Below are 18,469 nucleotides of genomic sequence, written 5' to 3'. Positions count from 1 at the left end.
AGAGCCGAATCCTTTTCAAGTGCGCCATGGGCCTCCTTCTTTTATAGGCGAAAGGGGCTGCCACAGTGGCACACAGGAGGTGGAAAGTCCTACAGTGCTGCGAGCTTATCGCTCGTATTACAGGACAAGGGGCATTTAATGCACGGCTTAGGTGTCCCTTCACTTTATCGGGGACAGGAGCGAGGCCCGTCCCGTCCGTTGCCGCTCCTCCTTGCTTCGACACGTGCCCTGGCCAACGATGCATGCGGTGCCATGTAGGCAGGCAAGCAGCTGAGGTGGCGCGGTGGTGGAGCCTCCACGAAGATCTGCATGCCGCCACACATGTGTGTGCTGGGTTGGCCTGGAAGCCGCCTGTTGCCATGCAGGTGCCTGCCTAGTTGGTTGGGCTGGCAGCTGCATGTGAACGGCGGTGGGGACGCGGTTGGTGTAGGCCTGGTAGTGGCCCCGCTGTCGCCTTCAACAAGGGTCTTGCCGGGTGGCCAGGCAAGAGTCTTGCCGGGTGGCCCGACAAGGGTCTTGTCGTGGCGTGCTGCCGCCCCCGGGAAGGATCCTGCCGGGGGTCTTGTGGGTTTTCTTTGGTAAGAATCTTGACGAGGATTGTTGCCCTCCAACCCTTATCCGATCTTGAGCATTCTTTGTCTTCACAAAGATCTGCATGCCACCATGGAGGTGCCTCGTGAGCCCTAGCCCAACGTGGTTGTTGGTGTTGGAGACCGTGGGCTCAAGGGTGGCTCGCTCCGCTGGTGTGGGCGAGCTGCCCCGGCAAGGGTCTTGCCGGGGCTGCTGAGGCTGCCCCGGCAAGGGTCCTTGCCGGGGAAACCTGTTTCGTCCACCCGATCTTTGTGGCCTTGGTCCTTGACATTGCTTTGTTTGTCTCGTGCCTTCCCGGCTTCTCTCCTTTGCCCTGCTATGCGTGGCCGTGGCGCGTGGCTCTGACTACCCGTGCACAAGTAAAGTGGTCAAAAGGAGAGCCCCTACTTTTGTACACTGATAGGAGCCCCCGGGCCTAGGCCATACATAAGCGCGACACGTTGTTGGGCCAGGCCCAGAACGGTGTGCGGGCAGGCGGGGCGGATTTTACCGCGGTAACTGTTCCGTCTGCTGCGCTCCCCCCATGACCTGTGTTGAATGCGTGACGTGGGGGTCGCACGTGCGTGTGTGATCGAAGCATGCTGGTGTTATCTTGCGGTGGACAGTAAAGAGGCGTCTTGCGTGTCCTTTCGAGACCGTAGTGCCGCTGCTCATTTATTGCCCTTACTCAGGAACCGTCGCTCCACGCGTCCCACTGCGCCCGTCTTTCATGCCACGTTCGCTGCATGCATGGTGCAGAGTGAATGACAGGCGCTCGGGACATGGGAAGTCGCGCGCGTGCAGGCCGATTCCCACGCGCCTTCAATTGAGCGGGGAGAGCGGTCGACGGCCCTGCTCATGGTCACTTCAATGGGCCGGATTGGTTGAGAGGGGCGGCCGAGCCTCGCCCCTGCCCCTGTATAAAGAGGGGGTGGGAGGAACGGTGCCTCTCAGTCCTTCGTCATCTGCTTCTCCCCATTCCTATGTCAGGACCCCAATCCTAAGTCACACCGATCTAGCATGTATCACATCATATCACTTTGCGGCCTCACGCACGGTATTCCCATGGGTGCCACCTAACCTGGCCCGGGACCGTTTGCGCCATTTGGCTCACGTATATGATAGTGCCGCTAGCATCCATATGACAAAGAATCCGGGCTGACATGGCTAGTCGTGAACCCAAAGTGGCACTAACTTACAGGGACAGGCATACATGATCCAACAACGAACGTGTCGGTCATCAGCGAGTGAATCCGGGCTGTAGCAACTGGGCTAGCAGGACTCCGGTAAACCGGGCTGTAGCAGGCTAACAGGACTCCGGTAGACACCGCGTGATATTTCCCCGAAGGGACAGACACAGGAACGAAGAAGGACACATGCCGGCCAGCCTAAGTGTTCCGGAGCAGTAGCAAGCTACCAAGGCTCAGTGGGAGCACTAGGAGACATTTCCCTGTAAGAGAGGCTACCAAGGATAAACAACTAGATAGTCAGATCCCACACATACCAAGCATTTCAATAACATGCACACAATATGCTCGATATGTGCAAATACAACATGGCATCACAACATGACTCTACAACTCAAGTATTTTATTCAATAGGCTCCAGGGAGCGAGATATTACAAGCATGAGTCTCATGACTCAACATTCAGAGCAACAAGTCAAGCACAAACGGAAGCTTAACATGTCTGAGTACAGACATCTACAAAAGTAAAAGGCTGAGAAGCCTGACTGTCTATCAGATCCTGCCGAGGGCACAAGATCGTAGTTGAGGTAACAAGCTAAACGTCGAAGTCCACGCGTAACTACTAGAGAGACTGAAGTCTCTCTGCAAAAACGTAAAATAGGCAAACGTGAGTACAAATGTACCCAGCAAGACTTACATAAGAACTAACTACATATGCATCATTATGAACAAAGGGGATGGTGGAGTTTAACTACAGCAAGCCAACTTTGACTCGGTGGCTAACCTGAACTACGACTGCAAGTAACTCTTTTGAGGTGGCGCACACGAGTCCACATATTCACCATATCAATACACCACTATGGATCCGCTCCCGTCTCCCTACGAGAACGCCATCCATAGCACTCACACTTATCTTGCGCATTTTAGAGTATCCACTTTCACTTGTCTATGAACTGTACAGGCAACCCAGAAGTCCTTTACCGCGGACACGGCTATTCGAATAGATGATATTAACCCTGCAGGGGTGTACTTCTTCATACACGCTCTCATCATTTACCGCCGTTTACACGACATGTACTCGGCAACCTTCAAGCGGAAGCCCAGCGAGGGTGTCGGCCACGACCTGACTAACCACACAAGTCTCTCGTCCAGGTTTATCGCCTATTCGGGTTCCATCCACAAGGAGATCTGGCCGGGGTGTCGCTCACGGCCCCAAACAATGTGAGCAGGGTTCCCAAGCCCACCATCCGGGTGCCACTTGGTACACCGTGCCACTGTACCTAGTCTGTCCCAAGCCCACCTGTACCGGGTGCCACTTGGTAGACTACTAACACTACCTACAAACACCAGAAACTAGTTGCAACTCCTGGACAGAGATCAAGTTGATTAACAAGTCGAGAGGGGCACTTAAGCATTCCAATGCGTGGTAGTAGCTGGTCATGGATCACAAACATAGAATTCAGTTCCTGAGGACAGCTGCAATGAGACAACCCACCATGTACTCCTACATGGCCTCTCACCGCTACCTTTACCAAATCCTGTTCACACAGTTAGCTCTCAACAGTAGGACATGTTCACCACATTCCAATTCATCCCTGATGAATCAGACCTGACACAACTCTAAGCAATAGCAGGCATGACAAACAAGCATGAATGAGTAGGCACATCAGGGCTCAAACAACTCCTACTCATGCTAGTGGGTTTCATCTAGTTACCGTGGCAATGACAGGTCATGCAGAGGAAAGGGGTTCAACTACCGCAACATGTAACCGTTGAATCATTGTTGTCCTAATGCAGTAAAAGAGAGCAGGAGCGAGAGAGTGGGATTGTATCGGAATGAACAAGGGGGTTTTGCTTGCCTGGCACTTCTGAAGATAATATAGCTCTTCATCAGTGTCATCGAACTCATCGTCGGAATGTCGTCTACTGAGAGGGAACAATTACCGGCAACAGAGAGGAAACACAATCAATGCAATGGACATTATGATGCATGATCATGACATGGCAACATGCTGGTGTTTTGAGCTAATGCAGCTAGCAACAAAGTTAAATGAAGTTGGTTTGAACCCTAAGTTCAAATCCAAACTCCATATGTGATTTCTTAAATGCCATTTAATTGAATTGTCCTAAACAGTAGTCATAAGTTGTTCTAACATGCATGCAAACAGTACAGATGGATAGATTGGATTTTTCTGATCATTTTTCATGTATAAATTATTTCATTTAGAGTTACGGTTGAATTTATATGATTTTTAGAAGTTTATACTATTTTCTGGAATTTCGTGAATTAAAATTAATCCAGAAAATGAGTTATGGCGTCAGCACTGCGTCATTCTTGCATCAGCAAGTCAACAGGGCTGCCCCGGGTCAAACCTGACCAGGGGGTCCCATTAGTTAGTGACTTAGGGCTCGTTTAGGTCGCTGGCAGGTGGGCCCAGTCAACGGCCACGTCAGCATGGTCAGAGCTAACGCGTGGGCCCACTGATTTAATTTAATTAACCTGATTATTTTTTTATCCAGTAAACTAACAAAGCGGGTCCCACTGTCAGTGTCTAGTGTTAAACTAATAGGGTTAGTTAGCCCCTAATCTAATGACGGCCACATCGGCTAACCGACGATTAGCCGCCGGCGCTAAGCAGGACACAGCGGAGGTCCTCGTCTGACCGTTTCCGGTGATGAGAGGTCGTGCGGATGGGTTCTGCGGAACCAGTGTGACGAGGCACATTGGACGGTGGCAGCTGCGGGTGCTGGGGTGGCGTGTAACGGCAGCGGCGACGAGCCGGGCGGTGGCCGGAGCTCGGAACACACGGGCGCGGTTGCTGCAGTGCGTTAGCGAGCGGGATTAGGTGCTGGGCGGACTCCACATGGCTCCAGGAGCAAGCGGGACTCGATGGTTCGAGCAGCGGAGCACAGCAGCTAGGTTCCCGGTGGCCATGGCGGTCGGCGGTGCTCGGGCACGCAGGTGAGGATGATACGGCATGGGAACGAGCGAAATGAAAAAGGGGAAACGGGAAGGAGCTCACGGTGAGGATGATGAGCAGGTCAGTGGGCTCGGGGGAGGCCGGACGGTGTCGGAGCATCTCCGGCGATCTCGGAGCCGAAGGTTGAAGACGACGGCGTCGGGGTCACTGCAGGGCTCCTGGCGTCACTTGGCGCGGTGAGGAGGAAGAGTAGGTCGAGGCGGAGCTTTGGGATGTGTCGGGGAGGTGAGGCGGTGGCTGTGGCCGCGGTGGTACTCATCGGCGGCGACAGCTGCGCTCGATGGCGAGAGGGAGAGAAAGCAGAGGAGGGGAGAGGCACGGGAGAGAGTGAGAAGTGCAGGGTCGGGGCGGTGCCGAGGAGTGGCTTCAAGGCGTCGCCATGCTGTCCAAGCGGGGCAGGCAGCCAGGGAGCTGCGTGGCGAGCTCGGCGTGCGTGGGCGCGCTCCTCTCTGCCTGCCTGGCGAGAGGAAGCAGGTGGCTGGCACGGGCCAGCACAGTGCTGGGCTGGCCAGTGGGCTGCCAGGTGGGCTGCGCCAGGTAAGTGGCCAGGTAGTTTCCTCTCTCTCTCTCTCTCTGTTATTCTGTTTTTTCTATTTTTCTGTAAGTTTGTGGCTTTATTAAAAATAGTTAGACACCTTCAAAATCCTGAAAATAATCATAGGCTCTGTTTAGATTAATTCCAACAGCCCACACTTATTTCCAGAATTATTTGAGCATTTAAAATAATTACTAGCATTTAAATGCCCAAATGCAAAGTACATATGATTTAATTCAGTGACCAAATATGTCATGGAAAAATGTGCAACACCTCTGGTTATGGTTCTAGCATTTTCCGGAAATGATGAACATTTTTAAAAGCCATTTGGATTCACTAAACATATTTTTAGGTTGAACCTATTTGAATTCCATTTGGTGCTAGGGTTTGAGCAATCCCCATTTCAACTTAAATAAAATTTAAACATGATGCACACATGAAGGGCTAGCCTAGTGCATACTAGAACTAGGGACGTGACAACTCACCCCCACTAAACACGAATCTCATCCCGAGATTCAAGCGTAGGGTAAGATGAAGGGGGAACACAAACTAACACAATCTTCATGATCCAGGTTGCACTTCATAGGGGTGTTGATTCGATCACCATCTTTGACTCGATGTCTTCCTCTAAGAACTCCAACTAACATGACAAGAAGAGGAAAGGAAAACTCTAGAAGAATTGATCTTCTCGAAGACCGAACAACTCAGGATCAACTCATGGGATGAGACATAGCAGCATCACTCGAGCTGAGATACAAAACACACATCTAGAGGGATGGAGTGAAACACATGACAAAGGTTCACTAGGTAGGCAATAATTCCACACCTAAGAAGGTGGTGAACGGTTGTCAACGTAGCGAGGAGTTGAGTTGCCATGATACCATAACGATGCACCTTAGGGAAGGTGACTTGTAGAAATATCCCCTTAAGTGGCAAAAACAATTACCTTTGATTCAAAGATCACTGAAACTCTTTATACCAGCCTAAGGCAATTCTCAAGCGATTGTTTGGAGGGGTTCGGTAGAATGGCATACCCGGATTAGAATGGATGATGTGGATTACCTTGTTGAAGACAACGTGATGAATGATTTTTTCTTATCATCTGGAATGGATGGGACTCATGGTAAGTCCACTTTAAAGATTATCCTAGACAGCAACTGCTAAGAAGGCAGCCCATGGAAAATTGGCACGATGGGGTGCAAGCCGGGAACAGAATGCAAATGTTGGGAATGTTCCAACCATCATATCTGCTTGAGATTCAGATCTGGTTGGTGTCAGGATATTCCAGACTCACCGAGTCTAGAAAGAAAAATGAAAGTTTGCAACACAAATCGACGAGATGACGTTGCGAGATTCTCGGGGAATGAACTACAATAGCAAGCTCCAAAACATGAGCTGGTTCTGCTACAACATGTGGACACGTTGTCCGAGACAAGCATGACCACATGGTAGTCTTACAATAAAACACTACCGAGTTCTGGTAGGGAACCATCGCCGAGGATATCGAAGTCTTGTGCATGAACTAGTATTCGCACATTAACTCCTTTTCCTTGAACAAATAAATCAGTGGCTTGGGTGTGCTACGAAATTCATATGGAACGAAGATGATCAGTCTAACAGACCACCGAATTCTTCGCACGTGCATGACTGACTTGGGATGATTCTGGAGGAAGCAAAACTAACTTTCTCGAATTCATGGCGGCAACTTGCACCAACTGCACATGAATTAGAGGAAGTCACTTCTTTAATCCAACACATGCTTCATGAACGGGACATGAAGATAATGCTTGTAGAAGTTGGCAACACTAGCTGGATGTTCAACACAAATCATGGAGAAGACAAAATGCTGCTGATGGGCTCAACAACAAGTTATCGAGATTTCCATGTAAATGGAATTCCACAATTATGTGAACAAGGTGATAGCATTGGTCAGACCCGAAAGATATAATGGTGTATGCTCGAGGGGTCAACCACGAGTAAGACAACATTATGAATATCGTTGGTTCTGATTTGATTTGGCGATAACCCATACCCAAATCAAAGATTGGACAAGATGATAGATCCATTAACTGATCACGAGGGTCAATCGATGAAAATACCATCTTCCTTCAATACACATACAAGATATCACTTTAAATGAACTAAATCAGACAAGCTTCCACCTTCCAACTCTCCAAGTTGTTGTTTAGCTTAACCAACTAGCTCAGGGGTACCCAACACAGATTCCTGGAGAAGGGGTGGTTACAAGGAACGAACTTGATCACAAACTCAACATAGCGGTCAGGTGGCGACCTGATGATACTTCCGAGAAGATATTTTGAAAATCACGAACCACCGATATGTTACTAAGCTCGAGAATAGTCTTGCTTTTCAGAGCAAGATGATATGATCAAAAGAGCGAGGGATTGGCACAACCTAACTCATTGATCGAAGAGTGCACCGGAAATAAGGACTAGGTAGCACAATCTATCTTAGAATGATGATTCAAAAATCAACACACTAAGAATGAGGTTGTTGACCATTAACTACCAAGCAATGGAGTTGCTAGGAGTATAGATTTCACACATCATGATTCACTTGTTGGTATTCTGGTTGCAACAACACGGGGACCGAGAAATGAATAATGAGGGTGAGAGGTATCACTGTATCAAGAGTTCGTAGGCTGGTGTGCAAATCTCACGATACTCTTGCTATGAAGAAGGGTGATACTCCGAGGTAGAATAGAACAAAAGCTGGATTGGCATTTTGATCTGCGAAATACAACTGCTTTGACCAAATCCTAGAAATGGACAAGGTACCGGAGTTTGTTTCTCCTAGTCATTCCGAAATAGAATGGCTCGACAGACCACAAGAGTAATAGGCATTGATAACACGAATGCATAATCACTCCTGACTATCAATTGATAGACGAGAGCAAGGAAACAACTAAAGAGAGACAACTCAAAGGAACATATATCTTTCTGAGTTGTGGATGCATAGATTAGTATGTCGAGCAAAGCTCAACATTTCTTCCGGATAACCCATGCAGAAGGTAGAACTGGCAGATTCACAATATAGAATGAAGAACTCATCAAGAGCACTTTGTTGTGATCTTTTGGTTCCCGAACTTTTGCCATGAGCAGTTCATGGTATTTGGAAGAAAGATATACCATGAACCTCGAGGACTATCACAAAGTTACTAATATCCTAAAGGAACTAGCAAACACTATCGACATGAGGTAGGGTGAATCTTGGGCTCAGAAACCCAGGGGTAGAATACCTACTAACTAAATGGCATCACGAGATGCTTTTGAGAAAAATGGCCAGAATCATTACACTAGGAATGCAAAACATGGTTCGATTACTAGGTGGTACTCTAAGACACCTAGGGTCATAATAGTAGCTCCAACATATATGTCAAGGCAACAGAGTACCTCAACTCACCGATTAGTGTGGTTAATCTGGCCCAAAGGAACATCGAAACGGAAGGAAGGGATTTTGCAAATGCTTCAGCCTATTTAGAAACCTGGGATGACTCGGACAACATAACGACTGTAAATGCTCAAAAAGAGATTCTGAGACATCACGCAAAAATGGTGGCATAACCACTCAGAAGCACAATAGCAAGGTTCCAAGACCAACTATGAACACATAGGGGTATTAGAAACTGAACTGGGGCTTAAATCCAACAATCCTATAAGTCTAGGATTAGTAACACGTGATCCTGATAGAAAGAAAAGACAGCCTAGTTCCTTAACCCTGTAGGAAAGATAAGATGACTCGGATCAGAATGCATAAGGTATAAGGAGTAAAAAGAGCCTTCCGTACCACCCCGCAATCAATTCCCTTATATAACTAAATAATTTCTAGACTCAACTTCGATCAGTTTGGCTTGGTAATCCTACAGGCATTCAAGCTCTGATACCAAAGCTGTCAGGACCCTGATCCTAAGTCACACCGATCTAGCATGTATCACATCATATCACTTTGCGGCCTCACGCACAGTATTCCCATGGGTGCCACCTTACCTGGCCCGGGACCGTTTGCGCCTTTTGGCTCACATATATGATAGTGCCGCTAGCATCCATATGACAAAGAACCCGGGTTGATATGGCTAGTTGTGAACCCAAAGTGGCACTAACTTACAGGGACAGGCATACATGACCCAACAACGAATGTGTCGGTCATCAGCGAGTGAATCCGGGCTGTAGCAACTGGGCTAGCAGGACTCCGTAAACCGGGCTATCGCAGGCTAACAGGACTCTGGTAGACACCGCGTGACATTTCCCCGAAGGGACAGACACAGGAACGAAGAAGGACACATGCCGGCCAGCCTAAGTGTTCCGGAGCAGTAGCAAGCTACCAAGGCTCAGTGGGAGCACTAGGAGACATTTCCTGGTAAGAGAGGCTACCAAGGATAAACAACTAGATAGTCAGATCCCACACATACCAAGCATTTCAATAACATGCACACAATATGCTCGATATGTGCAAATACAACATGGCATCACAATATGACTCTACAACTCAAGTATTTTATTCAATAGGCTCCGAGGAGCGAGATATTACAAGCATGAGTCTCATGACTCAACATTCGGAGCAACAAGTCAAGCACAGACGGAAGCTTAACATGTCTGAGTAGAGACATCTACAAAAGAAAAAGGCTGAGAAGCCTGACTGTCTATCAGATCCTGCCGAGGGCACAAGATCGTAGTTGAGGTAACAAGCTAAACATCGAAGTCCACGCGTAACTACTAGAGAGACTGAAGTCTCTCTGCAAAAACGTAAAATAGGCAAACGTGAGTACAAATGTACCCAGCAAGACTTACATCAGAACTAACTACATATGCATCATTATCAACAAAGGGGGTGGTGGAGTTTAACTGCAGCAAGCCAGCTTTGACTCGGTGGCTAACCTGAACTACGACTGCAAGTAACTCTTTTGAGGTGGCACACACGAGTCCACATATTCACCATATCAATACACCACTATGGATCCGCTCCCGTCTCCCTACGAGAACACCATCCATAGCACTCACACTTATCTTGCACATTTTAGAGTATCCACTTTCACTTGTCTATGAACTGTACAGGCAACCCAGAAGTCCTTTACCGCTGACACGGCTATTCGAATAGATGATATTAACCCTGCAGGGGTGTACTTCTTCACACACGCTCTCACCACTTACCGCCGTTTACACGACATGTACTCGGCAACCTTCAAGCGGAAGCCCAGCGAGGGTGTCGGCCACGACCTGACTAACCAGACAAGTCTCTCGTCCAGGTTTATCACCTATTCAGGTTCCATCCGCAAGGAGATCCGGCCGGGGTGTCGCTCACGGACCCAAACGATGTGAGCAGGGTTCCCAAGCCCACCATCCGGGTGCCACTTGGTACACCGTGCCATTGTGCCTAGTCTGTCCCAAGCCCACCTGTACCGGGTGCCACTTGGTAGACTACTAACACTACCTACAAACACCAGAAACTAGTTGCAACTCCTGGACAGAGATCAAGTTGATTAATAAGTCGAGAGGGGAACTTAAGCATTCCAATGCATGGTAGTAGCTGGTCATGGATCACAAACACAAAATTCAGTTCCCGAGGACGGCTGCAATGAGACAACCCACCATGTACTCCTACATGGCCTCTCAGCGCTACCTTTACCAAATCGTGTTCACACACTTAGCTCTCAATAGTAGGACATGTTCACCACATTCCAATTCATCCCCGATGAATCAGACCTGACACAACTCTAAGCAATAGCAGGCATGACAAACAAGCATGAATGAGTTGGCACATCAAGGCTCAAACAACTCCTACTCATGCTAGTGGGTTTCATCTAGTTATTGTGGCAATGACAGGTCATGCAGAGGAAAGGGGTTCAACTACCACAGCATGTAACAGTTGAATCGTTGTTGTCCTAATGCAGTAAAAGAGAGCAGGAGCGAGAGAGTGGGATTGTATCGGAATGAACAAGGGGGTTTTGCTTGCCTGGCACTTCTGAAGATAATATAGCTCTTCATCGGTGTCATCGAACTCATCGTCGGAACGTCATCTACTAAGAGGGAACAATTACCGGCAACAGAGAGGAAACACAATCAATGCAATGCACATTATGATGATGGATCATGACCTGGCAACATGCTGGTGTTTTGAGCTAATGCAGCTAGCAACAAAGTTAAATGAAGTTGGTTTGAACCCTAAGTTCAAATCCAAACTCCATATGTGATTTCTTAAATGCCATTTAATTGAATTGTCCTAAATAGTAGTCATAAGTTGTTCTAACATGCATGAAAAACAGTACAGATGGATAGATTGGATTTTTCTGATCATTTTTTATATATAAATTATTTCATTTAGAGTTACGGTTGAATTTATATGATTTATAGAAGTTTATACTATTTTCTAGAATTTCCTGAATTAAAATTAATCCAGAAAATGAGTTATGGCGTCAGCACTGCGTCATTCTTGCATCAGCAAGTCAACAGGGCTGCCCCGGGTCAAACCTAACCAGGGGGTCCCATTAGTCAGTGACTTAGGGCTCGTTTAGGTCGCTGGCAGGTGGGCCCAGTCAACGGCCACGTCAGCATGGTTAGAGCTGACGCGTGGCCCCACTGATTTAATTTAATTAACCTGATTATTTTGTTATCCAGTAAACTAACAAAGCGGGTCCCATTGTCAGTGTCTAGTGTTAAACTAATAGGGTTAGTTAGCCCCTAATCTAATGACGGCCACGTCGGCTAACCGACGATTAGCCGCCGGCGCTAAGCAGGGCACGGCGGAGGTCCTCGTCCGGCCGTTTCCGGCGACGAGAGGCCGTGCGGATGGGTTCTGCGGAACCAGCGCAACGAGGCACGTCGGACGGTGGCAGCTGCGGGTGCTGGGGTGGCGTGTAACGGCGGCGGCGACGAGCCGGGCGGTGGCCGGAGCTCGGAACACACGGGCACGGTTGCTGCAGTGCGTTAGCGAGCGGGAATAGGTGCTGGGTGGACTCCACATGGCTCCAGGAGCAAGCGGGACTTGATGGTTCGAGCAGTGGCGCACAACAGCTAGGTTCCCGGCGGCCATGGCGGCCGGCGGTGCTCGGGCATGCGGGTGAGGATGATACGGCACGGGAACAAGCGAAATGAAAAAGGGGAAACGGGAAGGAGCTCACGGTGAGGATGATGAGCAGGTCAGTGGGCTCGGGGGAGGCCGGACGGCGTCGGAGCATCTCCGGCGATCTCGGAGCTGAAGGTTGAAGACGACGGCGTCGGCATCACTGCAGGGCTCCCGGCGTCGCTTGGCGCGGTGAGGAGGAAGAGTAGGTCGAGGCGGAGCTTTGGGACGTGTCGGGGAGGTGAGGCGGTGGCTGTGGCCGCGGTGGTACTCATCGGCGGCGATAGCTGCGCTCGGTGGTGAGAGGGAGAGAAAGCAGAGGAGGGGAGAGGCACGGGAGAGAGTGAGAAGTGTAGGGTCGGGGCGGTGCCGAGGAGTGGCTTCGAGGCGTCGCCACGTTGTCCAAGCGGGGCAGGCAGCCAGGGAGCTGCGTGGCGAGCTCGGCGTGCGCGGGCGCGCTCCTCTCTGCCTGCCTGGCGAGAGGAAGCAGGTGGCTGGCATGGGCCAGCATAGTGCTGGGCCGGCCAATGGGCTGCCAGGTAGGCTGCGCCAGGTAAGTGGCCAGGTAGTTTCCTCTCTCTCTCTCTGTTATTCTGTTTTTCTATTTTTCTGTAAGTTTGTGGCTTTATTAAAAATAGTTAGACACCTTCAAAAATCCTGAAAATAATCATAGGCTCTGTTTAGATTAATTCCAACAGCCCACACTTATTTCCAGAATTATTTGATAATTTAAAATATTTACTAGCATTTAAATGCCCAAGTGCAAAGTACATATGATTAAATTCAGTGACCAAATATGTCGTGGAAAAATGTGCAACACCTCTGGTTATGGTTCTAGCATTTTCCAGAAATGATGAACATTTTTGAAAGCCATTTGGATTCACTGAAAATATTTTTAGGTTGAACCTATTTGAATTCCATTTGGTGCTAGGGTTTGAGCAATCCCCATTTCAACTTAAATAAAATTTAAACATGATGCACACATGAAGGGCTAGCCTAGTGCATACTAGAACTAGGGACGTGACATCCTGCTTCTTCCTTCCTTCTGTCATCGCGAGGGGGCATGGTGACGCTTCATCCGTGGTGGCGAGGGTCTCGGATCGACAACGCATCGCTCCCTCCCAAGAGCCTGCGGCGGCGGAACCGGCCACGAGGGGAAGAGGGAGAGGGCGGGGCCGAGGCCGCCGTGGTGCTCGGGGGAGAGGAGGACGGGGCGGTGTGTCGGCCTCGCCTTCGCCAGCAGCCCTTCCCCCCGTGGAGGGCCACGTCGGGGACTACCCTTACAAGTTCTTCATCAGGCTGCGCCGGCCGGCATGCCGTTGTCTTCGCTCCCGACTCCATTTGTGTGGGAGATGGAGCTGGATCCACCGTAGGCGTTGCGGCTGCATATGTGGGGTTGTGGGAACAGCGACACATGGGCTGATGTCGAGTTCCCTGCCCCTCACATCATGTATCTCCACCGAGGGTGGAAGACCTTCGCCCGTGTCCACAGCTTGACGGAGGGGCTCACTCTCCATTTTAAATTAATGGAGAGTGGCCTCCTCTCCATCAAGATCTTTGGGCACTTTGGGATTCGCGTAAGGTGCTCCGTGGAGAGATCCTCTGACGATGAAGATTCCTTCTCGAGCGAGAGTGGCGAGGAAGACAGCGGCAACGACGACGAGGGTAGCGGGCGGGAGGATGACGGGTCCGACTAAGCATCGGGCGCCGCTCTGGGCGGCACCGGCGACCCCATCATCCGTGTCGCCGACTCCTTGAACTTCTCGGGGTCGTCTCCTTGGGTGGCTGGCGTTGGAAGGTTGTGGAAGAGGAAGAGGGCGGGCGGCAAGGCCGTCAAGTCAGAGTACGCGGGCACCAACGCCTTCGTCGCGTATTGACGTCCTGCCGCCTCGTCTTCGAGCCCTTCTCCTGGCACCGTCATCACCAGCCAGCCTTTGGACGGCCACCCAGATGTTCTTTTGGTGCTTTCTGCCACTCGTAGCTCGCCTAGGCGCCCCTTTTGTCCTTTTTCCTTCTTGTTTCATTTCCTGAGGAGAGGGACAAGAAAGGGATTACTGACACCTTATCTCTTTTTTTCATGTAAGCCTTCGGGCCTTCGTTAAATTTAGAACTTGTAATCCCCTGCTCACGTTTTTCATTCCGTATGAACTGTACCTGTACGGGATGTTTTTAATGAAAAGGGATGTTTGCCGGGTTTTTTGTTCGTGGGTGAAACCCACGACAAGGAGCGAATCCTCGTTACTATCTAAGTTATACATTTTTCGCCTGGCAACATGCCTTGCCGTCCCCCCATTTTGCTCGACCTTTCTCACGCTCTTGGCGGAGGCCGGGATGAGGTGGGCTTAGGCTCCTCGTTCCATTTCCTTGCTATCGCGACTACGACCAAATTCGGACCCAGGAGATAATCCTTGGGTACGGAAAGAGGGGAGCACGGTAGCCTAGAGATAAAACAAGGTTTCACATATCCCAGTCCATAACGAAATGCATGATAGAGGATAAAAGACTTATCTAGATCTGCAGCCCCCGGCAACCTTGGCTTGCCGTGGATGGATCCTTGTACTTGCAGCCCCCGGCAACTTTGGCTTGCCGGGGTCGGGGCACTGGTCCGTTCATTTCTTCCAAAAAGCTCGGCAGAAATGCTTGTGTGCCTTGCGAACCAAAGAGGACAGAGAAGAACAGAGAGACGCTCACTCGACCTCTAAGCTAGGGGTTAGCCGCCGCCAAGCACTATCAAACCTAACCGAGGAGGAGACTTAACCTAGCATGCATGCTATAACTTAGGGCACCAACGCTTCGTTTGTTTATGCTTAGGGTCTGCGCCTGGCTTTATACAAAGGGTTACATGCCTTGCCGGCAAGGCTTGTACAAAAGGGTGGCTTGCCGGGAGGCCCGGCAGCCGCGCCTTTTGAGTAAAACTTGCGAAGATGCTCGATGTTCCAGGAGTTGCTCACTGGAATGACATCTTCGGTCTCCAGGCGGACTGCGCCGGGCCTGGTGACTCGTGTTACCCGATAAGGGCCTTCCCACTTCGGCGTCAACTTGTTGGAATTCTTGGCTGACTAAACATGCCGAAGAACAAGGTCGCCTTCCTCAAAGCTCCGGGCATGAACCTTACGGCTATGGTAGCGACGCAAGGCTTGCTGGTAGCATGCTGCTCTCACAGCCGCCCGGAGACGATCTTCCTCAAGGAGCGTCACGTCATCCTGCCGCAATCGCTCTTGCTCAAGCTCATCATAAGCGAGCACTCGAGGTGACCCATATATGAGTTCCGTGGGGAGAACTGCTTCTACCCCGTAGATCAGGGCAAAGGGTGTCTGGCCGGTGGCTCGATTTGGCTTCGTTCTGATCGACCAAAGAACCGCCGGCAACTCGTCAATCCAGCGCCCTCCACTCTTGAGCAGCCTATCAAAAGTCTTCGTTCTTAAGCCTAGCAGAACTTCAGTGTTTGCTTTCTCCGCTTGGCCGTTGCTCCATGGGTGTGCCACGGAAGCAAAACATACCTTGCTACCAAGATCCTCAATGTATTGTATGAAGGCATGGCTTGTGAATTGTGTGCCATTGTCGGTGATGATCCTGTTGGGTACCCCAAAACGGCAAACTAGTCCTTTGAAGAACTTGACGGCTGATTGCGCTGTCACCTTCCTCACTGCTTCCACCTCTGGCCACTTTGTGAACTTGTCGATTGCAACGTACAAGTACTCAAAGCCCCCGACGGCACGGGGGAAGGGGCCCAATATGTCGAGCCCCCAGACCGAGAAGGGCCGGGAGAGAGGGATGGTTTGAAGGGCTTGAGCTGGTTGATGAAGCTTCTTTGAATGGAACCGGCACGCTTCACACTTGGTTACTAGTGTCGTCGCATCCTGGAGGGCGGTGGGCCAGAAGAAACCTTGCCGGAAAGCCTTGCCGGCAAGGGCCCTCAACCCTATGTGGGAGCCACATATGCCTCCATGTATCTCTGCCAACATCTCTAGTCCTTCCTCCCGGGAGATGCACTTCAATTTCACCCCATTCGGTCTTTTTCTGTACAACATGTTGTCAATGAATTGGTACAGAGCAGACCGGCGGGCTACTCTTTATGCCTCTTCCTACTCCTTAGGAAGCTCTCCCTTTTGGAGGAATCAGACAGTGTGTTGCGCCCATGCCGGAGCCCGTGGCTTGCCGACAAGGACCAAAGGCATCTCTTCAGCCACGGGAGCGGCCGTCTCTACGGCCATGGCCTGAGGCCCTGCCAGAGTCGGCTGCCCCGTGGCAAGGGTGGCATCCACGGCGGCATCTTCGCCAGCGGCCCCGGGGGCTCGGTGGGGAAATACTAGCCGGGGCCTAGCTTCCTCCGCTTGTTCTACCCGGCTGATGGTTTGACGGATGGTTGAGTTAGCTAAAGAAAAAAAGTACCTGGTTCCATAGGTAGCTTGAGGGCAACGCGCTTTGACAAGTAGTCGGCAATGTCGTTCTCCGTCCAAGGGACGTGCTCCGCTTGTATACCATCAAAGCGCTCCTCTAGTTTCCTCACTTCATCCATGTAAGCTTCCATCAACGGGCTTTGGTAATCTTTGTTGATCTGCCTGACGACGAGTTGCGAGTCGCCCCTGACGATGAGCTTTTTGACTCCGAGGTCCGCCGCTGTCCTGAGACTGGCAAGCAAACCCTCATACTCGATGGTGTTATTGGTTGACATCTCTCGGGGAAAATGCATTTGGAGGACATACTTGAGGTGCTCTCCGGTGGGTGCGACAAGCAGCACACCAGCACCGGCGCCTTGCAGCGAAAAGGCCCCATCAAAGTACATGATCCAGTTGCGGCTCGTTTCCTTGCCGGGGAGAGTGGTCTCCTGTACCTCTTCGTCAGGCGTCGAGGTCCATTCTGCAACAAACTCTGCCAAGACTCTACGCTGAATCATTGAGGTACTTTCAAACTTTAAACTGAAACTCGACAGCTCCAGGGCCCATTCCACGATCCTCCCCATTGCATCTGAGTTATGCAGTATCCGTTGCAACGGGAGGCGGGTGACTATGGTTATCTCGTGCGCTTGGAAGTAATGACACAGCTTCCTCGAGGCCATAAGGAGGCTGAAGAGCAATTTTTGCACACGTGAGTACCTCAACCTAGCCCCCTGCAAGAGGGAGCTGACGAAGTAAACCGGGCGCTGCACCATTTTCTTCTTTTGCGCCACTTCACCCGGTCGTGCGGGCCCTGTGGCACTGGCGTCAGCCTCTTCCAGGGACCCAGTCTTGCCGGGACCCAGCCCTGCCGGGGAGGGTTCTGGCCTGCCATCCGTTGACTCTGCCGCTGCCGCTGCCTCTTCGTCGACCTCTCTCTGCGCTACTAGTGCGGCACTAACCACTTGATTTGTTACCGCTAGATATAGTAGCAATGGTTCTTGTGGTTTGGGCGCAACCAGCACCGGGGTAGAGGATAGGTACTTCTTCAAGTCTTGCAGCGCTGCCTGGGCCTCTGGGGTCCACTCCACTGGGCCCGTCTTCTTCAAGATCTTGAAAAAGGGAAGGGCATGCTTCGTGGACTTTGAGATGAATCTGCTCATGGCGGCAACGCAACCAGTGAGCCGATGTACGTCCTTGATCCATTTGGGTGCCTCAATCTGCTTGATGGCCTTGATCTTATTTGGGTTTGCCTCAATCCCGCACTGCGACACAAAGAACCTGAGGAGCTTGCCGGACGAGACACCGAAGACACACTTCTGAGGGTTCAATTTGAGGTTGATCTTGCGCAGGTTTGCAAATGTTTCCTCTAGATCTTGCACAAGTGTTGCTCTGTCCTTGGTTTTGGCCACTATGTCATCCATATAAGCTTCCATATTTCTATGTAGCTGGGGCTCAAAACCAATTTGGACTGCTCTTGCAAAGGTTGAGCCAACACTCTTCAACCCGAAAGGCATCTGTAAAAAGCAATACGTACCACATGGGGTGATGAACGCTATCTTCTCCTCATCCTCTTTTGTCATGAAGATCTGGTGGTACCCTGAGTAGGCGTCGAGGAATGATAACAGGTCACACCCAGCCGTGGAGTCAACAATCTGGTCAATGCACGGTAACAGGAAGGGATCCTTTGGACAAGCCTTATTGATGTCTGTGTAATCAATACACAGTCTCCACTTCCCGTTTG

Source organism: Triticum aestivum, chromosome 6B (assembly GCF_018294505.1).
Source record: "Triticum aestivum cultivar Chinese Spring chromosome 6B, IWGSC CS RefSeq v2.1, whole genome shotgun sequence".
Classification (NCBI taxonomy): Eukaryota; Viridiplantae; Streptophyta; class Magnoliopsida; order Poales; family Poaceae; genus Triticum; species Triticum aestivum.
This window is presented reverse-complemented; position numbering follows the sequence as displayed.